Below are 21,939 nucleotides of genomic sequence, written 5' to 3' on the forward strand. Positions count from 1 at the left end.
ACGTAGAAAGAGGGTGCTGTTTCGGGGCGGGTAGGTAAAGCAGGTTGAGCCAAGGCGTTGGCACGTACACGGGGTGGAGCCGTAGGACGAACGGGCAGAGCAGCTCAGGTCAAATCCAGAGCCTTGATGGCTGGGCTGCAAAGTCTTATTGGGATTCTGTGGATTCTGGGAAACAGTGAAAGTTACACTACTTAGCAGAGCAGTGAAAGTCCTGTGTGAGTGAGTCTCCAAACGCTCTGTGAATTCTCAGCCCACGAGCCCCAGTGCGCTGAGACCCCCAGATCCAGACAGCGCACCACTGCTTCTCACCCCCACGCCGCGCCTCTCCTCTGCTTGTCCTGTTCTGAATTGCTCGTGGTCCCAGCTCCTCGATCGACTCTCACTCGTCCTGGGTGCTGCATCCGCACTAGCCTGGTCCCACAGCAGAAATCGCTCCTGTCCTCTCCTGAGCCGATTTCTTCCTGCCTCACGTAGTTGGTTTATGTGGGGATGTTACTGGGAGATGGACTCAGCAGCAACTCCCAAGGCCCTCCCTCTCCCTTGCCGTGTCCCACAGAGGGATGGAAAATCTAAGCACTCATTTCTGCAGCTTCCTTATAGGCCACTGTGGTCACACGGCGCAGTCCTGACACGTACGCAGGGCGCTTACTGGGTAAGCTTATGCTTCCTTATAAAGGAGACAGGCACCAGAGGAGAGCTCTCTGCCTCCTCCTCCTTTCTGCTGTGAACATTGACACAATGCTCAGAGATGTGGCAGCTACCTTGCAACCACGAGGTGGAAAGCACTCGGCCAGAAGGCACATGCAAGGACGGCAAAGCGAAGGGAAGGGACGTTGCTGAGCTACTGCACCTGACCAGGACTGCTTGCCTGCAGACTCCTCACACGTGAGAAATTACAATTCTTAATCGCAGGAGCCTCTGTTAACTGAATTTTCTGTTTCTTGCTGCTGAAGGCATTCCTAATGGATACATCTGCTTGCCCGCCTTTACCACTGGATTATAAATTTCTGGTTCAATATATAAATTCCTTGACAGAAAGTCTCAAATATCTTCATCTTTGTATTTATTGCCCAGCCCTCAATAAATGCTGAATTGATTGAACGTGGTTTCACCTATCAATGTGATCAATTCAGCTGAGAGGGAGAGGGAGAGACTAGACGTAGCTGAAGAAGCATTACTTAACGGTGTACTTTTTAAAAAGATATTCTGTGAAACTCTTTTTTTGGTTTTAGCATTTTCATTGTTGATCTATTACCTAATCTGGGCAAAGCTGAACTCAGAAGGTTAGTGAGCCGATTTCCACCTTCGTTAGATGAACTTTGGAAGGGCAGCCTTCTCAGTGACTGGTTTCGTCAGACACCACAGGAGGACAGATAAGGAACCTGCCGTGTAAACAGGGTGGACTCCTCAGTGGTGTTATCGTGTTTCACCACCTCTCTCTCCTTGTTTGGACTCTTCCCCTGTAAACACATCCAGGTAAGCCTACACTGTGTTTGTTAAACCCTCGAGATCCACCCTGAGGTTATTTTCAGAGTTTTGTCCCAATCAAAACTTCCTCTAAGATGAATAAGCAATTGCGGTGGTGGATTGGAAGGACACAAAACACATACAGTCCCTAGAATTTATTTTGTAAAGGTCAGTTATCAGATGTCAAGAGACCGAACTGCCTGGGCTACTTTCTAACTTTGAGTGGTGATGTGAAAAGACATTTACTCTTTAAGAACGTGGACATCATTACTTTCACTGCGGCCTTTTTCCTGATTTTCTTGCCTTGTACACACAAAAGTCAGTTGTAGAAGGTCAGTATGCCTTGACCTCTTCGAGAAGGATAACCATCCGACTTCCTGACGGTTACTCGAGTCTACATTTTCAAGGACCATTTCCTTGACTATTAAATTAATGCAGCAATGCTGCTGTCACATATAATAAACATGAAATTTAAACCAAAAACTAATGTTGCCTGAAAATGGCTACCGTGAAAACATTTGTCTGATAAATGTGTTTAGAACTTAAGTAGTTTCTCAACTAGAATAAGAATGCCGTGGTCCCTAGCACTTTAAATAATGGAAGTCTCAGAGCCATGCATACTTCCTTATCCTTAACAAAACAGGATAATTGTGTGTCTATCTTTCACAAGAAGACAAAAGCTCTCTGAGCCGACGAGCTTTAAGACCTTGTAGGTAAGAAAATCAAACCGAGTTGCAATGTGCTATGGAAATTCCACCACAGCATATCTTGCCAGCATTAACTAGGATCTAACGGATTATTCTTCTAAAGGGTAATGCGTGTGAGCATACGTGCAGTGAAGCATTAACAAAAGTCAGCGTGCCCTGGGGTGTCCCTGTGACTTGTCAGTGACAGTGAGGACCGGGAGATGAAGGTTCCCTGTGAGAAAATCTCACATTGATAGAGATACGAGACAGAAAGGGCATCTTCAGCATCGATGTTAGACATTCGCATTTGAAGGACACAACTGCAGGTTCTGAACCGACGCAAAGTCCACAAGGACAGGCTCTGTTTGAAGTAATAATTTCATGGGATGTTCTTGTGAACTGACAGGTGCCTACAACAAGTGATATCCTCATCTGTGTTTTGTTTGGATTTTACGTCAGAAGTTCAGTAAATATGTCCCCAAATGTGAGATTCTTCAAGTAGCTATAAAGGCGAAATGAATACAGAGATGATATTCATAGTCTGGTTGATTAAATAAGTTAAAATATTCATTTTCTAATATACTTCTGTGATTTTAGGAAGGAAAAAACCTGTCTACAAAACCCTCCAAAGCATGTGCTCTGGCTGTTGAATAAGTCTCCCAATTGAACCCATCGTTAGGCGGGGTCGGCCTCCACGCAAAACACAGCAGAAATCTTAACCTGTCAACCCAGGCAATTCTGGTCTCCAAGCTACTTTCACTGAATATTAACCAGGCAACTGAAGCAAATGCAGATTGTGCTGGATATTTATGATTATTAACAACAACACCAGCAGTTATTGAGCCCTTTCCGTGCTCTGGTTCCCACACCCCATGCAGCAGGTTCCGTTACCATGTCCTCTCTGCCAATGAGGAAACTACAGACAAAAGCTGAGAGCTCAAGGACTCGCCAAGGTCAAACAGCTGTGCACATCGGACGGAGGAGGCCCAGCTCTGCTGCTGGGGCGTTATCCGTCACGAGGCCCTGTAGAGACCGTGCCTGATGCAAATAAAGCAAAATTTCAATGGTTTCATTCAGCATCGACTAATATTTACACCAAGATTTTTCCGTTTTTAAGCCATGGCTTCATTTTAGCTTTTCAGCTCACTTTAGGCAAAAACCCATGGAAGACACATTGCCTGCTGGTAGGGATTCTCAAAGCGAGCTCTCTGTCTCTCTGCTGTGTTTGAAGGACAGTTTAAAATCCTGCTTTATTCTCCTCCCCAGTTGACATTTTTGTCAGCTTTCTTCTCCTCAATTAGGAAACCACAAAATCCCAGAGGTGTCAGAAGCTTTCACTCCCAGTCCTGTAAGATGCTGCTCTAAACAAGAGACCCTAGCAGTGGAGGAGGTCAAAGAAGCATTTCAGTAATGCGTGAACGCTACCACGGCACCCGCCTCACCCCCAGAATAGAGCTTTAGATAGGCATCGATGCCAATCGTTCCAGAGCACGAGAGCTTCACGAAACGTCAGCACTGATCGACTCTCCCAGGTGGACCATTCGCAGAAGCGAGTGGCTCTCTGAAGTGCTTTAGAGAAGGGAGAAGAGACGTCCACAGGCCCACTCCATTACGTCCTCCAGGGCACAGCTGTATGCTCTGCCGCGAGATGGCTCTAATAATATCCCAGCACTTACACAAAGGCTGGAGACCAGCTCCTGGCCCACATCCCCCATCTGAGAAATAACAATGAACTGTTAATGACAAGAAGATCAGCCTCTTCTCCCTTGGCAATCTGTCACAATGCACTCGGCAGTTTGGTGTGTTTATCTGTCAAAAGGATGTTATCTTAGCAAGAAAAGCACATTTTTCAGGAAAGTGTTCTTCTCAGGGATAAAACGAGAGCTAAATAGTTTTTACATTGTTACTGCAGATGTGTTTCATTTTCATAAATCACGGGCAGATGAAATACTTCACTGAACAGAGTCAGCAATAGAAAAACGGCACCCGATGCCTTCTGGATCCATAAAATCAAGCCCTAGTTTAATTGTTTGGTTATTTAGACTTTCTTCTTTCTGAAAAATCAATGTTTGGGTCTCAAATTCATTTTAGCTTTAGAATCTGGGGAGAATTCAGCACACTCGGACACAATTTGCCGCCCTTGGGATTGTCTCAAAATCAGGATGGAGAGCCATTGTTTACGGCAGCTTCTCTTCTGCTGTAATATGTGAAGCCTTAACTTCTCATTATACGCAGCAGAAACTGAGCTTTCCGTCCTTCTGCCCAAGCACATAAATTCATCACCCCGTTCACGGCGCTGGCTAATGCCCTATCTCTGACCTATTTTCCTTCCAAAATCTTGATATTCAATGTATAAAAACAATCTTAGAATTAAAGGAAGGCTACGCCCTCCTGACAAAGCCTTCTGGAGGACAAGGTCATTCCACTGCTGACCCACAAGTCCTCAGGGAAACCTTCTGAGAACTCTCCTCGTCTTCAGGCAGACATTTTACTTTCTTGCCAAAACGGAACTTAAGCTTGTTAGAAATTTCCCTATCAAAATCCATTTCCCATCTCTTTCGAACTTAATTCATCAAATTTTTAGGTCCCATGGATATTGTGTTTCTTCAAGTTCGAGAAGTCAGGAATTACGCTTTAAGGCATCATGGAGGAATAGGGACTGATTTTCCTGAAACAAATATAAAACCAAACAACATACATGAAACAGTAGTTTTCAGACGCTGTACGACAGGCAGCACAGGACGGTGACCCCAAGGGGAGGAACCACGTGGGGGGAACCTACCACCACCCAAGTTTGCTGCCTGGAGGGGGGGGAACATGAATGGAGCCCAGAGGTGTCTCTGAGCTCAGAATTCAGGAAGCCCAAGGAGGCTGGAATTCACAGGGTAGAGAACACAGAGCAGAGACCTATGTGGAGAGAGAGCTGCACAGAGAGATTGTCCTGGAGATCGGCATTGGGGCCCCCTGGAACCCTCAGCTGAGCCTGGTTAGCTCGTGGAAGGAGGGAACTTCCTAAGGAAGAGGAAAAGCAGAGGAAAAGCCACCAGAAAGGAATGGAAGAAGGAGCCTCCGAGCTCACACAGGGCTGGGAAGAGTTCCTGGCCCTCCAGCCAGAGCGTCAAAACCTTACAACTCACAGGGCACTGGAGGGAGCGTCAGAACGGGGTCGCTTCAGGAGTGGGCACAGTTAGCCCCAGACCAAGGTCCACAGACTTTTCCTATCAAAGTTCATACAGTAAATACTTTAGGCTTTATGGGCCAAGAGGCAAAATCAAACGCATTTCGTAGGTACTCTCGTAACAAGAGAGACAACTCCTCTCCCCCCTCGGCGTTTGACTGAGATGGGCCCTGCCACGTGGTGGGCCTGCTTTACGCCTAACTGCCATCTGCCGGAGACATCCTTGAGATGAAAGCACGGGCCTGGGGGAGAGGTCTGGCTAGTGTGTGGGAGGGGGAGGGTAGAGCTACGGACTGAGCGTTTGTGTCCCCGACATTCACATATTGGAGCTCTAGCCCCCAGTGTGATGCTATTAGGAGGTGGGCCTTTTGAAAGTAATCAGGTTTAGGTGAGGTTGTGAGGGTGGGGCCCCCATGGTGCCATTAGGGCCCTTGCCCCTGAGACCAGAGCACCTGCTCTCTGTCTCTGCCGTGTGGGGATACAGCGAGAAGGCAGCCGTCTGCACGAGGGTTCTCTCCCAGAACAGGGACTGAACTGACACACCCTGATCTTGGACTTTCCGGCCTCCAGAACTGGGAGAAATAAACGTTTGCTTGTTTGAGCCACTCAGTGGATGGTGTTTTGTTACAGCAGCCCAAACTGACAAAGACGGGTAGCCACCTCAGTCAGCACCACTCTGCCCGGTGACACCGGAGCCTGTGTGCTGGGTTCTCCGTCTTAGACGGCAGCTTGCTGGAGGGAGTTGACTTTCTAATGTGCTGACCCCCAGACTCGGATTCTGTGCTTGATGCTTGGTGGGTGCCGACAGCGAGGTCTCCAACTTGGAGGCGGCAACCCATGCCCGGCCTGAACAGCAGTGAGGCACAGCCACCAGCAGGCTCTGGGGATGGAGAAGGAGGTCCCAGCTGCGTCTTTGTGGCTCACCGTGATTGAGTGGCACCCTCAGGACATACAAGAGCAGACAGTGGGCTGGACTTGGCCTGCAGACGACAGTGTGAGGACCCCTGCCTTGGACGAAACATCGCTCTGGTCTCACCAAACAAATTCTTGAAAGATTCAACAAAGATTAGAAGGCAAGTCTTGAAAGAATGAAACTGTTTCTAAGTAACTTTACCACTTGGATATCTAACCAAGAAACTTAACAAAGCTCAACATATTTAGGGAATTAGAAAACATTCTGCACTCAGTAAGTCAAAATTCCCAGTGTCTGGAAACCAGTGAAAAATTTTGCCAGCTGTTCAAAGAAGCAGGAAAATACAACCCATACTGCAGAGAAAAATAAAAAGAAATAGAAACAGATCCAGAAATGATGCAGATGATGGAATTAGTAGGTAATGGCATTGAAAGAGTTCCTACAACTCTACCCCATACGATCAATAAGGTGGGGAAAGCATGAGCACCCTAAGGAGAACTATTGATGATATAAAAAGACACAAGTCTCACTTTTAGAGATAAAAGCTACAGGGGACGGGATTGACCACAGATTAAATCCAGCGGAAGAATAGATGAGAAACTTTAGAGACAGCAATGGAAATGATCCCAAATGAGATACACAGAGAAGAAATGAACAGAGACTCAGTTATCTGTGGGACGACTTCAAGTGGCCTAACACACATGTAATTGGAGTCCCTAGGTGAGGAGGCACTCAGAAAAACATTTAAAGAAATAATGGATGAAAAATTTCCAAATTTAATAAAAATCATAACCACATGTGCAAGTTCAGTGAACCCAATGCAGAAGAAACGTCAGCAAAACTACGACACAGCGGCTAAAATGCACAGTGGCTGAAATGTCAGAGGTCAGATGGCCACACTGAGTTTACGGTGAGCACGACGGGTGTGAGGGAGGCACAGCGTCCGGAACACGGGGGTGGGTTAGCGTCATGAGAACAGCCTTCAAAGGGAACAGAGAACTTCTAGGATTCGTACATGCTAAGCAACTCAGGCTGTTACTCCTGACCAAAATTATCTGCACTGAATCTGGGAAAATGGTATAAAATCTCATTCATTCATTAACCCATTGACATTAATTCAACAGACATCACACTCCTGTTTCTGCAAAGGCACATGAGGACACAGAGAGACGAAGGACTCCAGCCCTGCCATCACATGCTGAGCATCGAGCTACCTGCCGGGTGTTACGGCTGAAACTGCTCCACAGTTGTGTGACAGGCACACACGTAGACTGTAGCTGTTCCTTCCCCCTTCCTTATCACACATCACACTGGACACGAGGCCACAGCTGATGAGGAGGAAATGCTCCTTTCCTGGGCACTCATGTCTTCGTAGCGTGTGAAACCATCCTCCAGGAGGGCGGGCGCGGTTTGCTGTGGAATACTTCCCCGTTCAGTCCCCTTTCAATCGTCATCCCTTATCTCTGGCACAACCCTGCCTGCAGCTTCTTATCAAAGTTTATGACAGGTAGAGACGTGACAGTCATGCGGTGTGCACAAATATTTACAAACAAACGTGAAACAAATGGGCACAACCCAAGATCAATGACCTCTATGTGGGTGATGCACAAACACGAAAGTGAAGGAGCCGTCCTCAGGACAACGGCCTTTGAACAGGGTACGCACTATCGCAGTGGCACCACCATGAAACAACAGCGGGGACAAGCAATGAGGAAGAAAATAGCTCAGCCTCGAAGTTCTGAAGAGCACAGTACGAGGACCGCGAGGGGGTACGAGTGAGCCAGTGCAGCCGGGAAGAACTCGTCAGAAGGTTTATTCATATTTATTTCACGTAGTTCTTTACAATTTCTGGAGGGGGTAAGTTTTATAACGTACATAAGGTACTGGTACCCAATGTATACTTTTCTATAAATAAGCCAGCATACGCACATTAGGAATACAATGCTTTTTAAACTTATGGGCGTATGACCAAAAACATTTGGAAACCACAGGTCTGGAGAAGTTACTTTTAAACATTATTAGAAGCAGTTGCCCTTCTCGAACTCTTATGTGAAACACCAAAATGAAAAGATGAGTAACATTTAAAAAATATTTTTTAATAAACACTATTTTCCAACTTCCAAGTCATAATGTTTGATTTTTATGAAACTGATGAAGATGATTTGATTTGAAATGAAAGATTATGGATAATTGTAGCATTTTACCAGCCTTAGCTGCTGGATTTGTTTCCATGGGTTTTGCAATACTCACAGATAAGGAGCTGTGAATGACCACAGTGTATCACCAGCTTATTTCATCCAGGGCAGTGCTGGATCCTCAGTACTACTGGTCTGCCTAGCGGATGGAGGAACAAGTGAATAAGTGCTGGCAGGGCTTCTATTCAACATAGGTGGCAGGAGAAGCCTTAAGGTCCACAGGAAAATGAGCCCAGCAGGCAGCACATATTAATGTGTTCATGGGCTACAAAGTGTCAAAACTTAGCGTATGTATTTGCTCTTAAAATAGTTTAAGTTTATTTGAAAAGCTTAAAGTATATGAAAAGTGAAATAAACATAAAATATTTGTAGACTTTCTGTCCTAGTTTTCCAAAGAAAACAATAAAAAAAATGGCTAGTCTGAAGATTTTCCTTTTTGTTTTCTATAAAAAACATAGAACAATTTGGCAATGAATAAATGAATAAGGTTTTTATATTAGGTAATACTATTGTATCAGTGTTATTTTCCTGATTTTAACAATTGCTCTATGATTAAGAAAGACAATGTTCTTGTACTGAGCTATTTGCAAGTACATAGTCAACATGTCTGTACATATTCTCAAATGGTTCAAAAAATTTCGTACATTTTCAAGTTGACATCTACAACCTAAACCACGATGGGCGAGCTGCTCAGGAAAGGGCCGTCAGATGCCACGCTAGGCTGTTGTCTGGTAGCAGTGATGCTCGTTAGACTGACAGTGAAGGAAACGCCAGTTCCAAGTGGTGGATCCAAAGAACACAGGCTGTTGTTCACGCAGCACGACGTCCTCCAAGGCAGGAGGTGCGTACGTGTCGAGAGACGTGTTTGTCAACAAGCACACATTTGACACACAAACATACACACACAGAGACGCTACAACTCAATGTGCCACTCAGTATATTTCCTCTCAACTGTTTATAGCTCTGGAAAGTTATCTTTTTTATTAATGTCTTTATTTCCTTTTTCCCCCCACTAGATATGAATTCGTGAGACAGGCCACACACACAAACACACAAATATGTATCTCTATATCTGTCTATCGATCTATCCATCTACCTCCCCATCCTCTATCTAGAAAGAGAGAGAAGGAGACGAGAGGAGAACAACAAAGTCAGTGTAAACTCTTAACAACGGGAAACCGGGTGAAGGTGTGTGAGAGCAAATCCGTGTGCTTTTCAGAAAGTCTGAAGTTCTTGCAAATAAACAGTTACAGCAGAAGACTGAAATTGATAGTCTGGAAGAGAGGCCGACATGACTTGAGAGCTCGGAGTTTCTCTGCTTCCATCTCAGAGTGCCGGCAGTCACCGTCGGGTCACCGTCTCAGGTTGCCTTGAGGGCCTGTTTCAGTCCACCTTGTGGACACTTTACCAAGAATCCACGTCCAGTCAACTCAACAGGAACAGACATCAAACGAATTTTAAGATGCTTATGTTAAAGATATTTTCAGAAAAAATAAAAGAAAAGAATAGTGATATTAATAAAAACCAGTCACTGATCCCTCACTGACCTGTACTCCAGAGTAAGTCATGGCAAACCAAAGAACAGTTTGAGCTGATCTGTCTTTCCTCCACGTTTGAATGAGAGGTGACACGGGCCTTCTGTGAGCTTGTCGTGTGATTTAATTCTACAAACACATATTGAGCGGGTACCACTGCGTGGGACCCACAGTGGAGAAGTGTCGACTGACTTCTGGAGACCTCAGTCTTCTACAGGAAAGGAAGAACAAAATAGGATGAAGAACAAATAGAAAAACCTAGGGATTGACCAATACTTTGCAAAAAGTGTTTGTGGTCCGGGTCCCCCAGAGCAGGTGTCGCCAATGAGCTGTAATTTCAGGGGTCGCTGGAAAACTGCAACTGCTCAACAATTTCACGTTGCCTGGGAGGGCTACCACAGAATGAAGCATCTTGGACGTGGGGGACCGTGAAGCTGTTACTCGCTGGGGGACCTTCAGCCCCGTGGGGATCCCCCAAGGAGAGCCGTGAACAGCAGGCAGTCTGAACAGGAAGGTGAAGGTCAGTCGAGGGCAGGGGGTGGAGGCGCTGGGCGGAGCCTGGGAGGGAGCACAGCGCCTCAGAGGGCGGGGGGTGGAGGCCACATCGCCTCTCATGTGTGGTTTCCTGTCAGACTTTTTGTTCAGCAGCATCAGAATCAGATAGTCCAACAATATAAAGGTGTACACTTTCTACACTGCGGAACTATTTAAAGACATTCTCTGTACTCAGTCTAAACGACACCTATGACGTTGCCCAACTACGACAATCTAGTTTTCAGGAATGTGAGCAAAGAGTACCATTTTATGACAACTCAAACTGAAAATTAAAAAAGAATAGAGGCCGGCCCTGTGGCTGAGTGGTGAAGTGTGCGCTCCACTTCAGCGGCCCGGGGTTTCGCCAGTTCGGATCCTGGGCGTGACCTACACTCGGCTCATCACGCCATGCTGGGGTGACGTCCCACACGGAGGAACCAGGATCACCCACAACCATGCACTGGGGCTTCGGGGAGGAGAAAATAAAAGAGGAAGATCGGCAACAGATGTTAACTCAGGGAGAACCTTCCTCACCAAAAAGCATAAAAAAAAGAATAGAAAGCTATATTTATGTTTGGAGTGAAGAATATTCAAAATAGCTTGAAACAACACAAGAAAAATGAAACAGCGTCTATGGCACAAACCCGCTGCATGCAGGACTCGGGGAGGGTGAGCCGTTCCTGCTTCATCAGCACGATGCTCGACGTCTGCGGCTGAAACGTGATGGACGACCTGCTCAGAAATAACCAGGGGACACCACTCCGCTCCGTTGTTTTGGCAACAGCAGCACCCAGCAGGACGAGAAACCACAGGGGTGACTCCTGACAGTCCCTCCTTGACCAAACTTAAGACGGGCTCCTCTGAGCTCTCACTACCACCCGGCCCCAGCTGTGGGCCCTTCCTCAGTCTGCAGAGGCCACTTTTAGCAAGAGTCCTGCTAAGTCAGTCTGAGACAATCCCCATCCTCAATGCCCGATCACCCTCGACACCTGGTCCATCTTCTCACACCACCTCTGGAGTCTAAGTCGCTGGCCTGCCTTCAGCAAGGATCCTGCTGTGCCGGATTAGCAGGAATCCCCTGCCTCTCATGTCTCCTCCTGGCAATTTTCTGTCCACTGCCCCCCACCTTAACATCCCAGGAAGCTCCACTTATGTCACAAGCGTTTATTGGGCATCACTGTATACAACATTGCAGGAAATACAAAGAAAAGGGTCCATCGAAGGGCGACCCTTGACCCTGACCCGGAGGACAGGGAACACAGACGTGACATAGAACCTGGACAGACTCAAGTCACCAGCTGGAGTCCAATGAGTGAGTGGTAGACAGCAAACGTTTTCCTAGAAAAAGGATGGAGTTTGCAAAACACACAAAGAAGAGAGTTATGCTCTTCTGCATCATGGAAACAATTTGTGCTGCCAGGAGGAAGACAAGTGGAAATTAATGCCAGAACCTAATTTTCTCTCAAATTAAAAACAATGAATTTAATGCTCATGAAAAGCACGTGTTGTGCACTGCAGAGGCTGAGCCAGTTATGTGCTTATTCACAATTTTGTGTCTCTGGTACCAGACACGTGGCGGGGAGGCAGCCGAGGACACAGCACGGCTGCCGGGATCCTGCCTGCAGTTACACCACGGGCGGCGGGGCCTCCTCCCTCCCCGTTCACAGTCATGGGGACAGCTCCTTCCCCCACCCTGCCTTCCAGAGCCGACCTGAGTTAACGCAGAGGAGGGACGTTCAGTGACTGCCTCCGTCAATACCAGGGCAGCATCGCCAATAAAGAGTCTCTGATAGAAAGCACTTTCAAGTGCTCTGTTGGCCTTCAGACAATTGCCACCACGGAGAAAGCCACTGACTTCATGTGACCACAATTGATTGCAACGTCCTCTCGTTTAATTCATTGGCTGATTAGCGCACGATGCCAATAACACCATGGCTGTGGGGCTTGACCCTTCTTTAGACCAACTCTGGGAGGGCATGTCTTTACCTTCGGGTGTAACCTCTGCCCCTGGAGGCCAGTTTGAAAAATCAAGTAAAGACAGCACTGTGGGCTCACCTTCTTTCCCTAATTTTCTCTGCCTTTGCCTTTCCCTCCAGCAAAGGACACACCCCCACACACATGCACACATGCAATTGACTGTTTTCTCTCTGAAATAACCTGGCTGGGGCTGTAGGATGACCCCGAGGTCTGAGACGACCTTTGCTGGGCTGGAAGGAGAGCGGAGCAGCAGAGGCGTTGCTGTGACTGCAGGTGACACTAGGCGGTTGTGACAATGACAGAAATGATGGACAGTGAGCCGCTGAAGTACATTCTAGGACTGGCCCACAGACGGCAAAGCAGTGACAGAAACCTGAACACCGCTATCAGTTCTCACACAAGCCTCCGGCCTCGCTCACCGTCCTTTCTCACAGAAAGCAGAGAACATGGCGGCAGCTCCCGCCCTGGACCCGTTCTGACCCAGTGGCAGGGTCACCAACTCCCTCCTCGGTGTCCCCAAAGTGTCCTCCATTTATTTGTTAGTATCATCTTTTATGACTTACACTCACCCCCATTCCCTCCTACCTCTCTGTGCTCAGCTCGAGGCCTTGTTTCCCTCCCCACGGTCTCCATGGTGAGGCAGCAAGAACACAGACTTTCCTCCAGGTGCTCCCCCCTGTCCAGGGGCCAGGTCCTGGCCGGAGAGGTGAGACCAGGAGGCCAGCACCAGAGGGAGGGCCGAGGCGGGCGCCCCAGCCAGGGGCTGCTCCTGCTGTCCACCAGGATCGGGCTGTGCATTCAGCCTGGGGCCTCCTTCAGGCGGGGGCCGTATTGGTGGGGCCACGCACAGCGAGAGGCTCCAGGTTCGGGCATGGACGGGGCTCCCCCCAGCCTGTGAGCGGCAGACCCCCGCCTCCAGGAGCACAGATGGAGCGTCCAGGGCTGGACAGCACACTCCCTGGAAGCAGCCCCTGGTCAGGTGCCCTCCTTGGGGTCCTTATTGCATGCCTGCTTTGTGCCAACCCAGCGCTCACCATCCCGCCTCTGTCTGGTCAGGAGGCTCCCAGGGCGGGCGCCGTGTTCTAGTCGCTCTTATGTCTCACACGGTACCTGCCTTAGTCACTCGACAAATAGTTTTTCAGTTGAAGGAATACATAATTTTGAGCAACTCAAATGTTTAAAAATGTAAGGGGTGATCACACAATAAATTTATCCTCTCCACTGAGAAACTACGATGCTAAAAGCCACCATGAAGGATATGAAGAAAAACGGTATTGAGCATCTCAGGAGAGCATAACATCCACGTGCAAGCGTTCTCCCACACGAGACTGAGCGTGCCGCGCACACAGCGCTGGCTCCTTGGGCAGCTGGGTCTCGGCCGTCGCCTGGCAGGGGAGAAGGCACAGCCAGCAGTGTGGCCGTGGCGTCAGCTGCCGGGTCCTCTGCTTCCCTCCCGGTCCTCCTGGTGCTGGAGAGCAGGGGCTCGGCTGCAAATCCGGGCTGTGGAGACGAGGGGCCGCCCGTGAGAGTCAGGATGGAAAGCACCCTCCCTGAGGACCGGCGACGCCTCTGACATCCGCTCTGACAGGCCCGAGAAGGAACCGCCCCAGCATCGCTCGTGCGACTGTTCCGAGAGCTCATACACGTGGACTCCTCACCATGGCCCTACAGGCAGGCAATGTGATCGCTCCACGTTCCAGTCAAGGAAGCCACACAGAGAGGTTAAGTGACTTGTCTAAATTCACCTGGAGAGTAAGAGATGGAGACAGAGTCCCAGCCTGGACGCCCGGCTGAGTGCCCACTCACATCCCCCAATTCCAGACACTCACTGGTAATCCTGCAGAGCCAGAACCAGCCACCCACCACCCAAATGTGGGTGGACGCCCCGGGTTCAGTGCTAATGAGAAAGGAGGTGTGCGGCTGCCTCAGGGCAGTCGGCGATGGTCTTACGTGGTCTCTTCTCAAATCCCCCCTCCCCGGCCTTCCCACAGTCTCTCTTGCACTGTGTCACCGGAGGGCAGGGAGAGTATCTTTGCTGGCTCACGGCATCTGGTCTGTGCCAGGTACACAGATGTCCTCATCAAACGGGGCAGAGACGACGGATCTGAAGTGACCACGTGAGACAAATGGCTGACACGTTCAGGTGGCATTTTATCAATCTCGGCTATTTTCAGCATAGAAAACATTGCAAGTCTATCTTTACGAAATATCGTTAAGCTCTTATAAGTACATATCCCCTGATTTAAATATATTGATGATCAATCTTCCTCAGAAAATATGCTTCTCTACCACGGTGGATTTTAAACATTTTTAATCTGGACCTTCTGAAGTCCTGGGTGAACCCGTCCTGGGAAGGAGGAGCCGAGGAGGAAGAGGGGACAGAAGGGGGAAGGGGGAGAAGAGGGAGGAGGGAGACGTCTGCCCGTTGAACTCCTAGGCTACTGCCGGGAAGAAAGCTGAAATTTGCAACACTTTTCCTCCGAGTAGTCCGGAAGCGGATAGCGCTAATGGGGTGTGGGAGAGAAGGCGTGGGGTGCAAATGGCACGGTGCTAATGGGGAAGGCGAGGAGAGGGTGGGAGGGGCTGCGATCCACACCCCAGGGACAGGGGTGGTGTGACACTGAGAGCCACTTGTGCTAATGAGCCCTGTTTATGACACTGAAGAAACACCTCCCGCAGGTCATACAGAGCGAGAACCCAGTCTGTCTACTCCCCGTGACAAGACGCGTGACCAGGCACAGTGGAGGCAGGGTGAACACTCGGCCTAGGCCTCCCCAGACAGTGCAACGTGAAATACTCTGTCCTATGGACTTAACCCTGGCAATTCACGTGCCCGCTTTCTGCTTTGAAGATACATCAACATAAACTGATTGCAAGAACGCTCGGGTGGGGGGGGGCTGATGGCAAAACATCTTGAGTTCATTAGCTCTCTGCTGCACATCACGCCACTCCTCTGCAAAAGCCTCCCGTGACTTTCCTCAGGTCCAAAAGAACCTCTGAGACCCTGCCCTGCCCCTCGAGACTCTGCAGGACCTGACGCCACCCCTCTCCCCTTTCATCACGGCCTCCCACCACGTTGGCTGCCTCCTGTCCCGTGAACGCCCGGCTCACTCCTGCCTCAGGGCTTTGACTCGCTCTCTTCCTGTCCAGAATGTTCTTCTCCCTGAGGCCGTTCGCCATGAGCTTCTTCTGGTTCAGACTTGACTCAAGTGTGGCCCTCTCATGTCCCCTCATGGCGTGAACAATAAATGCTGACGATATTAATTAATTGTTCATTTTAACTAGTGAATTTGGGGGTGGGAGTGGGGTTGAAAGCATTTCACCAAAGGGTGCCACCTCACTATGAACCAAACTGGCCTGGAGACGGGGGGACCAAGGAAGCCAGGGTCCAAATGGCTGCGGACACTCTGTTGTTGCAAATGCTACAAAGCAGAGCAGCCCGCACTAGTGTCACCATCTTCAGTTTGGCTGGTATTCGCAGCACTGCTCCTGGAGGACGGAGGGCCAGCCGTCGTCCAGGCCTGCCTTTGGCTCACCTGCGCGCAGCCAAGGGAAACCGTTTCCCACCTCAAGTCGTACTCACAGTCTCTGACTGTCCTCAGTGCTCCTCCCAGATCTCTTTCTTAAGGTCAGGAAGCCTTCCACCAGGTCGTCCCACGTACACCGAAGGATTTTCCAGTGGCCCCAATTGTGTTAGAGCCCGATGCTGCCTCTTCCTGCTCACCAGCATGTTTAGTTATAATGCTCACATTCTGAAACGAAACCTTTCTTTCCCAGCTTGCGTGTCTCCTCCACGACCTACACAGATATCACCTTATTTACCAGATTTGTTCCCCCCAACATGTGGGAGAGAACAACAGGGTGGAACTTGCTGCTCCCTAACGCACGCTGTTCATTTTGGTCACGGTGTCTGTGTCCCAGACGCTGGACGCGCTGTGGTTCATTGATCGATGCTTCTATAAGGGTCGCACCTCTGCAGGTTGAGTGACCAGACAAGGATGTGAGTGAGCAGAGCAAGCAGGCTCGACAGCGATGGGACACAGTTGGGCTCGCTCTGCAGAGCCGGCTGCTTGATGACGTGGGATCTGATTCTTCAAGAGGAGTTCAACATTCAGATTTTTTAATGTGAAAACTTCTTAAGTGTTATATCAAACTTTAAAATATTATGGAGAAAGGACCTTCCAGGCACAGAGAACCTGAGAGCATGCGGTGGGTCTGGAGAAATTCAAGCCATTTAACGCTCTGGGTGGAGTGCACAGTGGGGAACAGCGGGGAGAGGGGCTGCAAAGCCACTTGGGTTTATCCTGTAGTGACGAGATTCCGTCTGAGGACATTAGCAGCAACGTGACAGAATGATACTCATATTTATATTTGAGCGGTCAGGAGGGTGGGTCAAGGAGAAAACTGGGTTGAGACAGGACCAGAGGATGCCACAGCAGTCCCGAGGAGCATGTTGGCAAGGGTGCAGGGGACAGACGGACCCAGGCGCTCACAGGAGGACAGGAAGCAGGACTTGGTGACGGGCTCAAAGCGGGAGTGGGGGAGAAGGAGGTGTGCAGGATGTCGCCTGGATGTCCAGGTTGGAAGAGTGAGTAGGGAATGACTCGTCGCTCACTGAGGCTGGACGTGCAGGGGCAGAGCAGGTAGGGTAGCCCGGTGGGTGGGGCAGGTGGAGGACGCGCTCAGCCTTCAACAAGTTCTGTGTGACGTGATTGTGTGGCAGCCCCAGGGCTGGAGACAGTTTCTCGGGAGACGTCAGAGTAAAGGCTGTGGGAGTGGATGGTGAGACAAGAGACAGCCCGGGAACCGGGGCTGGAGAGCAGCCTGTCAGGTGGGGCATAGAGGGCGACGACTGTGGGATCAGTGAGACGATCCCATCACGTGTACCCTCAGAGACGTGGATCCCACAGTCCGCCTCCACCGTGGGAGAGAGCAGTGCTCTGGGTGCCACACGCCGCCATGGTTCCCATACCTGTGCTGACAGGTGGCAGGCGCACCGTGCAGATGGCAATCCGATGGGAGACCGTGATGGAACCAGTTGTGACAATGGCTCTGAAAAGGGCCGCAGCGGCACGTTTGAAACAGTAAAGAAGCTTTCCCAGGGCTGTGAGTTCCCTCCCCTGCAATTCTTCTCCAAAAAGCACCAGCCCGGCATTTTATCACACTCGGCAAAGGTGGACAATGACTGTGGCTCTGACCCCACGAGCCCGCTTCCCAGAGACTCAGGCAGTTACTGACTTTTGAATCTGCACAGGCAAATCGCGGGGGACAGAAACCTCGCCTTTTGCCACAGATAGCAGCCTCATGGGGCTTGGGGAACCGAAGAATATCACTGGGCACCAGAGACACCTGGCTGTTACTGATAGCACCCCAGGGGCCTTTAGAATATGGTAACCAGCTTTGATACTTATTTCTAAAAACAAATATACTTACGTTTTACTTATCAATCTTTTAAAATTTGTTTTATTTTTAACTTTCTACAGGGCTGTGGGCTTTTGCTCCACATTTATGGTGACGAGCTTCTACATCTGAGAGCACAGCCAGGTGGAATGACCAGGTCCTGAGCTGCCACACTGCACATCCCAAATGGCTCGGACTCCTAACAGAAAGTTTCGATACATGAGGCTCTCCCTTGATCAATCTTTTCAGGTTGATAAAATCACAAGGTTAGGGCAAAATGCAAAATGTGTTCATTTTCTCACACTAGTTGGCGTTGGCACCTAGTGGAGAAACTGCTTGACTGATATATGTATATAATTGTTGACTAATAGAAGCACGTTACTCCCAGATAATCCTTAAGAGCAGTTCTCTCAAAAAGAACGTTTTAAGGAGGAAAATCACGTAGTTATTCCAGGAGGTGGTATTTGCCTTTCTAGATGCAGGACATCCTCATCTTTTTCCTTCCGGCCTGGGAAATATTCTTCTGGCCTCTCTAATTGGAGATGGTCAACGTTCAAAGTTAAATTTACAGTCAAGGAACCCGTCCACAATTAGTGCAGGGATGACTTATTGAAAAGGGCATTGACTTAGGTCAAACACAAGCCTGTCCTGAGCAGGACACCGCCTTGGGGCAGCTGGCGACAGACCCTGGGGTGATGCAGCCGTGAGTCCTGCTGACGGCTCCCGGGAAGAGATGCCGGGTAATAAGCCCGAGAGCAGAGTTCTGTCCACTGTGGGTCTGGAGACGGAGAGCAGGAGCCGAGAGCTGTGGCCCAGGGGGCCTCCGAAGGCCAGCATGTCTGCTGTGGTGACCCCGACGGGCTGAACACCAGCTTCCCGCTGCTCTTCACCCAGTCAGGAAATCCTACTGTTCTCAGGCCCCTCTAATTCAGAGAAAGTAAATTCTCAAGAATTAGGCCCAATCACCTTCTAAAAACTCATATCAACTTTGATAAATGCTAGAAGAAAAGGCAGTGATGCTATATTGTTTTAGGTTTATAAAACGGACTTGGAATTCATTTCTTTCATGACCTTGAAAACACATTCCGGTGTTCAACTGAGTTTTGTCCTATTAACAGGCTTCTGTTTGTGAACTTCTGCAAGGCAGAGAAGGGGTTTCGTTCTCTTTCTGCTTTTGTGTACGTGCGCATGCTTCTGCTCCCCTGACTTGGCCAATGCTCACCTGGTGTGTGGGGTCAGTAGAGCTCGTCCACCAAGAGACCAGACCATGCCACTGATTTATTTCCTTGAACATTTTCCAAAATGAAGCAACACTGTGTGTAAACAAAAACAAAAACAAACAGAAAAGGTAGAAGAGATAACAGGGGATGTGGCTGTGAGCGTAGAAATCCAGGACACCGCGCTCTGCACGAACACCCGTCCCTGGACCAGCTCCCTCTCCCAGCAGAAACGCCCCTTCCTTGGGTGCGGCACTCACTCGGTAAAATGAGACGCTGGGCTGTACCGTCGCTAAGCGTTCTTCCACTGCTTGTATTTATGCTGCTGAGGCCACTGGCTGCCTTTGTGAGCACTCATCAGTCACTCTGACGGGAGATAAATATCCCTCAGTTTGGTGGAACATTACGATTTCCCACCACAAGTTCAATGTGCCTATTTCTTTTCCTGATTATTACAGAGAGAGCTATTGGCCTGGAAATGTGTCTTCTTTGATCCTGGAGTCTGGACCTCATTTTCTCAGCATTCCTTCACAAAACAAACAAAAATTTCAAAGTGCCAACAAAGATAGTATATCTCTCTCTCTATCTTCTATAAGAAGATAAGATATCTTCTTAGCAATATCCAGAATAAGTAATCCCCTGAGGGTGGCGTCCTTGGAGGCTCATCACTTCTCTGCTGACCCTGTATCGGGACTGACGTGTCTTCGTGAACGAGGCTGTGTATTGACTGCCTAGTGTAGATTTGGTCTCAAAGCAATCCCTTTTGCTTAAGTAGGCCACTAACTATTCAGCACAAGCTTTATGTAGTCTACTGGTCAATAACTCTAAAACCTGAAGCCTGCTTATGTCATTCCTCCTTAATGCATTTTGTTGAAGGACAAAGCTCTCGGACGCAGTCAGCGCGAGGAAGACTTGTGTCAGTCATCGGTTGGGGTGGAAGAGAAGAACCAGAGGTACTTGGGATTCCAGGTTTTTGGTTGGTTAGGAAGGTGACCACTTAACTGTGGGACAGAGCAAGGACAGACAACCAGAAACCAGAGTGACATGTCAGGAACACAGTGAAAACGAAAACCGTGAACCGGCAGCAAAGGCAGGTGAAGCCACAGTGGGCAAACCTGGATCCAGAAGGTAGCGAACGGCAGCCAGAGACGGACCCAAATCAGGCAACTGCAGCGGGAGTGAAGTGAGGACGCACACAGAGCCCTGGGATCAGTCTGCTTTGACTGGTAGGGCTTGTTCTAGCCTCTACACAGATATTGCTAATTATTCCCCCAGAATCTGGTCTCTCCGTTTTTTCCTAACAGAATCCTCTAAATTTTAGCTGAGCCACCCGTCTGCAGATTGCACCCCCAGCCCTGGAGCTTGTGGCTTGGGATGGCCGTGTTAACGCAAGTCTGTCTCCTGAGATGTCAGGAGAGGTAACATGCGCAGCTTTCTTCACACCCTACAACAGAGGCTGTCTGCCCCCTTCTCTCCCCACCTACAGCCTAGAACCTGGGAGTTGTGATGCTGAGCCACGTGGACAAGAGTCATCCACTAAAGTAGGGTTGAACAACGACAAAGACACAACAGGGTCCCTGATGAACTCCCAGGTCAGAACTATCCTGCCCACCAGGTCTGCCTACCAGGTCAGATTTTCATAGGAAAGGGTTAAGCCGCTGAACTAATAACCCAGCTCAATGAGTCTTTCTTATTCCTCTTTATTCTGCGTGTGCACAGGTGTGTGTACACGTGGACATACGTGTCTCAAAGGCGTCCACTACGTCGTTGATAATTTGAACATGGTTACCAAGAGTCAGATGACTTAAATCACTTAAGATTACGGGGAAAAAATCTTGGAAATACGCAACTGCAACATACACTTCATCTGGGAAGTTAGCCATGCTATTTTAGAATGACTGTTATGACCCAGTGTATACGGTGACAGATGGTAATTAGTCCTCGGGTGGTGAACACGATGTAGTCTACACAGAAATTGAAATATAATGATGTACACCTGAAATTTATATAATGTTATAAACCAGTGTTACCTCAATAAAAAAAGTAAATAAAACTTGATAAAAAAGTAATCCAGGGTAATTATACCCACATTGGTTTGGGGAATCCAAGTTAGGAGGACAAAACAAGCCATGAGACATCGTCCGTATGGTCTGCAAACCCCTTTCTTTTAACAGTAGAAGAATCCCCATAGACATAGGTAGCAGGTGCAATAAACTACTGTAGATGAGCAGCCTGGGACACACACACAGCCTGGGACGATTCGGTTCCGGGCTCACCCTCTCAGTGATTGTCCGACGGCCCACTCGTGAGCCAGATGCAGAGTGTGGCTTCTCTCTCATAGGCACTCTTATCTGTGCTTAAAATTCCCTTCTTGGAAGCTGGTACAAACCACCGCCAGCTCAACACCAAGGTGCCTATGCTGGGCCGCCACGTGAACGCCCTCCTCATGGCTGGGGCGCCACATGAATGCCCTCCTCATGGCCTGGCTGCTGCCCCACAAGTGTGACCACGGCTTTGGATTCTGAAGCAGGAATTAAGTAATCACGCGTCACTGCATCCTGATTTTGTGTTTGTTCCTGAATGCCACTGTATTAATTTACTATTGTTGCCGTAACGGATCACCTCACACTTAGTGCCCTAAATGATACACATTCATCTTACAGTTCTGTAGGTCGGAAGTCCGACAGGGGTCTCACTGGGTTGAAATCAGAGTGTCTACGGGACCACGTCCTTCTGGAGGAGCTGGGGAGATTCTGTGTCTAGGCTCCTTCTTCCTTGTCTGTGGCTCCTTCCTCCATCTTCAGAGCCGGCAGTGACATGTTCAGTCCCTCTCCATC

General features: G+C 49.0%; 1 protein-coding gene and 1 long non-coding RNA gene across 2 annotated transcripts in view; one reads left to right on the top strand and one right to left on the bottom strand.

The window, feature by feature from the left end:
* PTPRR (protein tyrosine phosphatase receptor type R) overlaps positions 1-21,939 on the bottom strand; it is a 213,097-nt gene that overhangs the window by 125,019 nt on the left and 66,139 nt on the right. The gene's annotated exons all lie outside the window — the stretch shown is intronic.
* Positions 623-5,935, top strand: LOC138924716 (uncharacterized). The gene is made up of 2 exons (XR_011439824.1): positions 623-1,476; positions 2,751-5,935. It is a non-coding gene; the product is annotated as an uncharacterized lncRNA (long non-coding RNA).

Source organism: Equus caballus, chromosome 6, assembly GCF_041296265.1.
Source record: "Equus caballus isolate H_3958 breed thoroughbred chromosome 6, TB-T2T, whole genome shotgun sequence".
Lineage (NCBI taxonomy): Eukaryota > Metazoa > Chordata > Mammalia > Perissodactyla > Equidae > Equus > Equus caballus.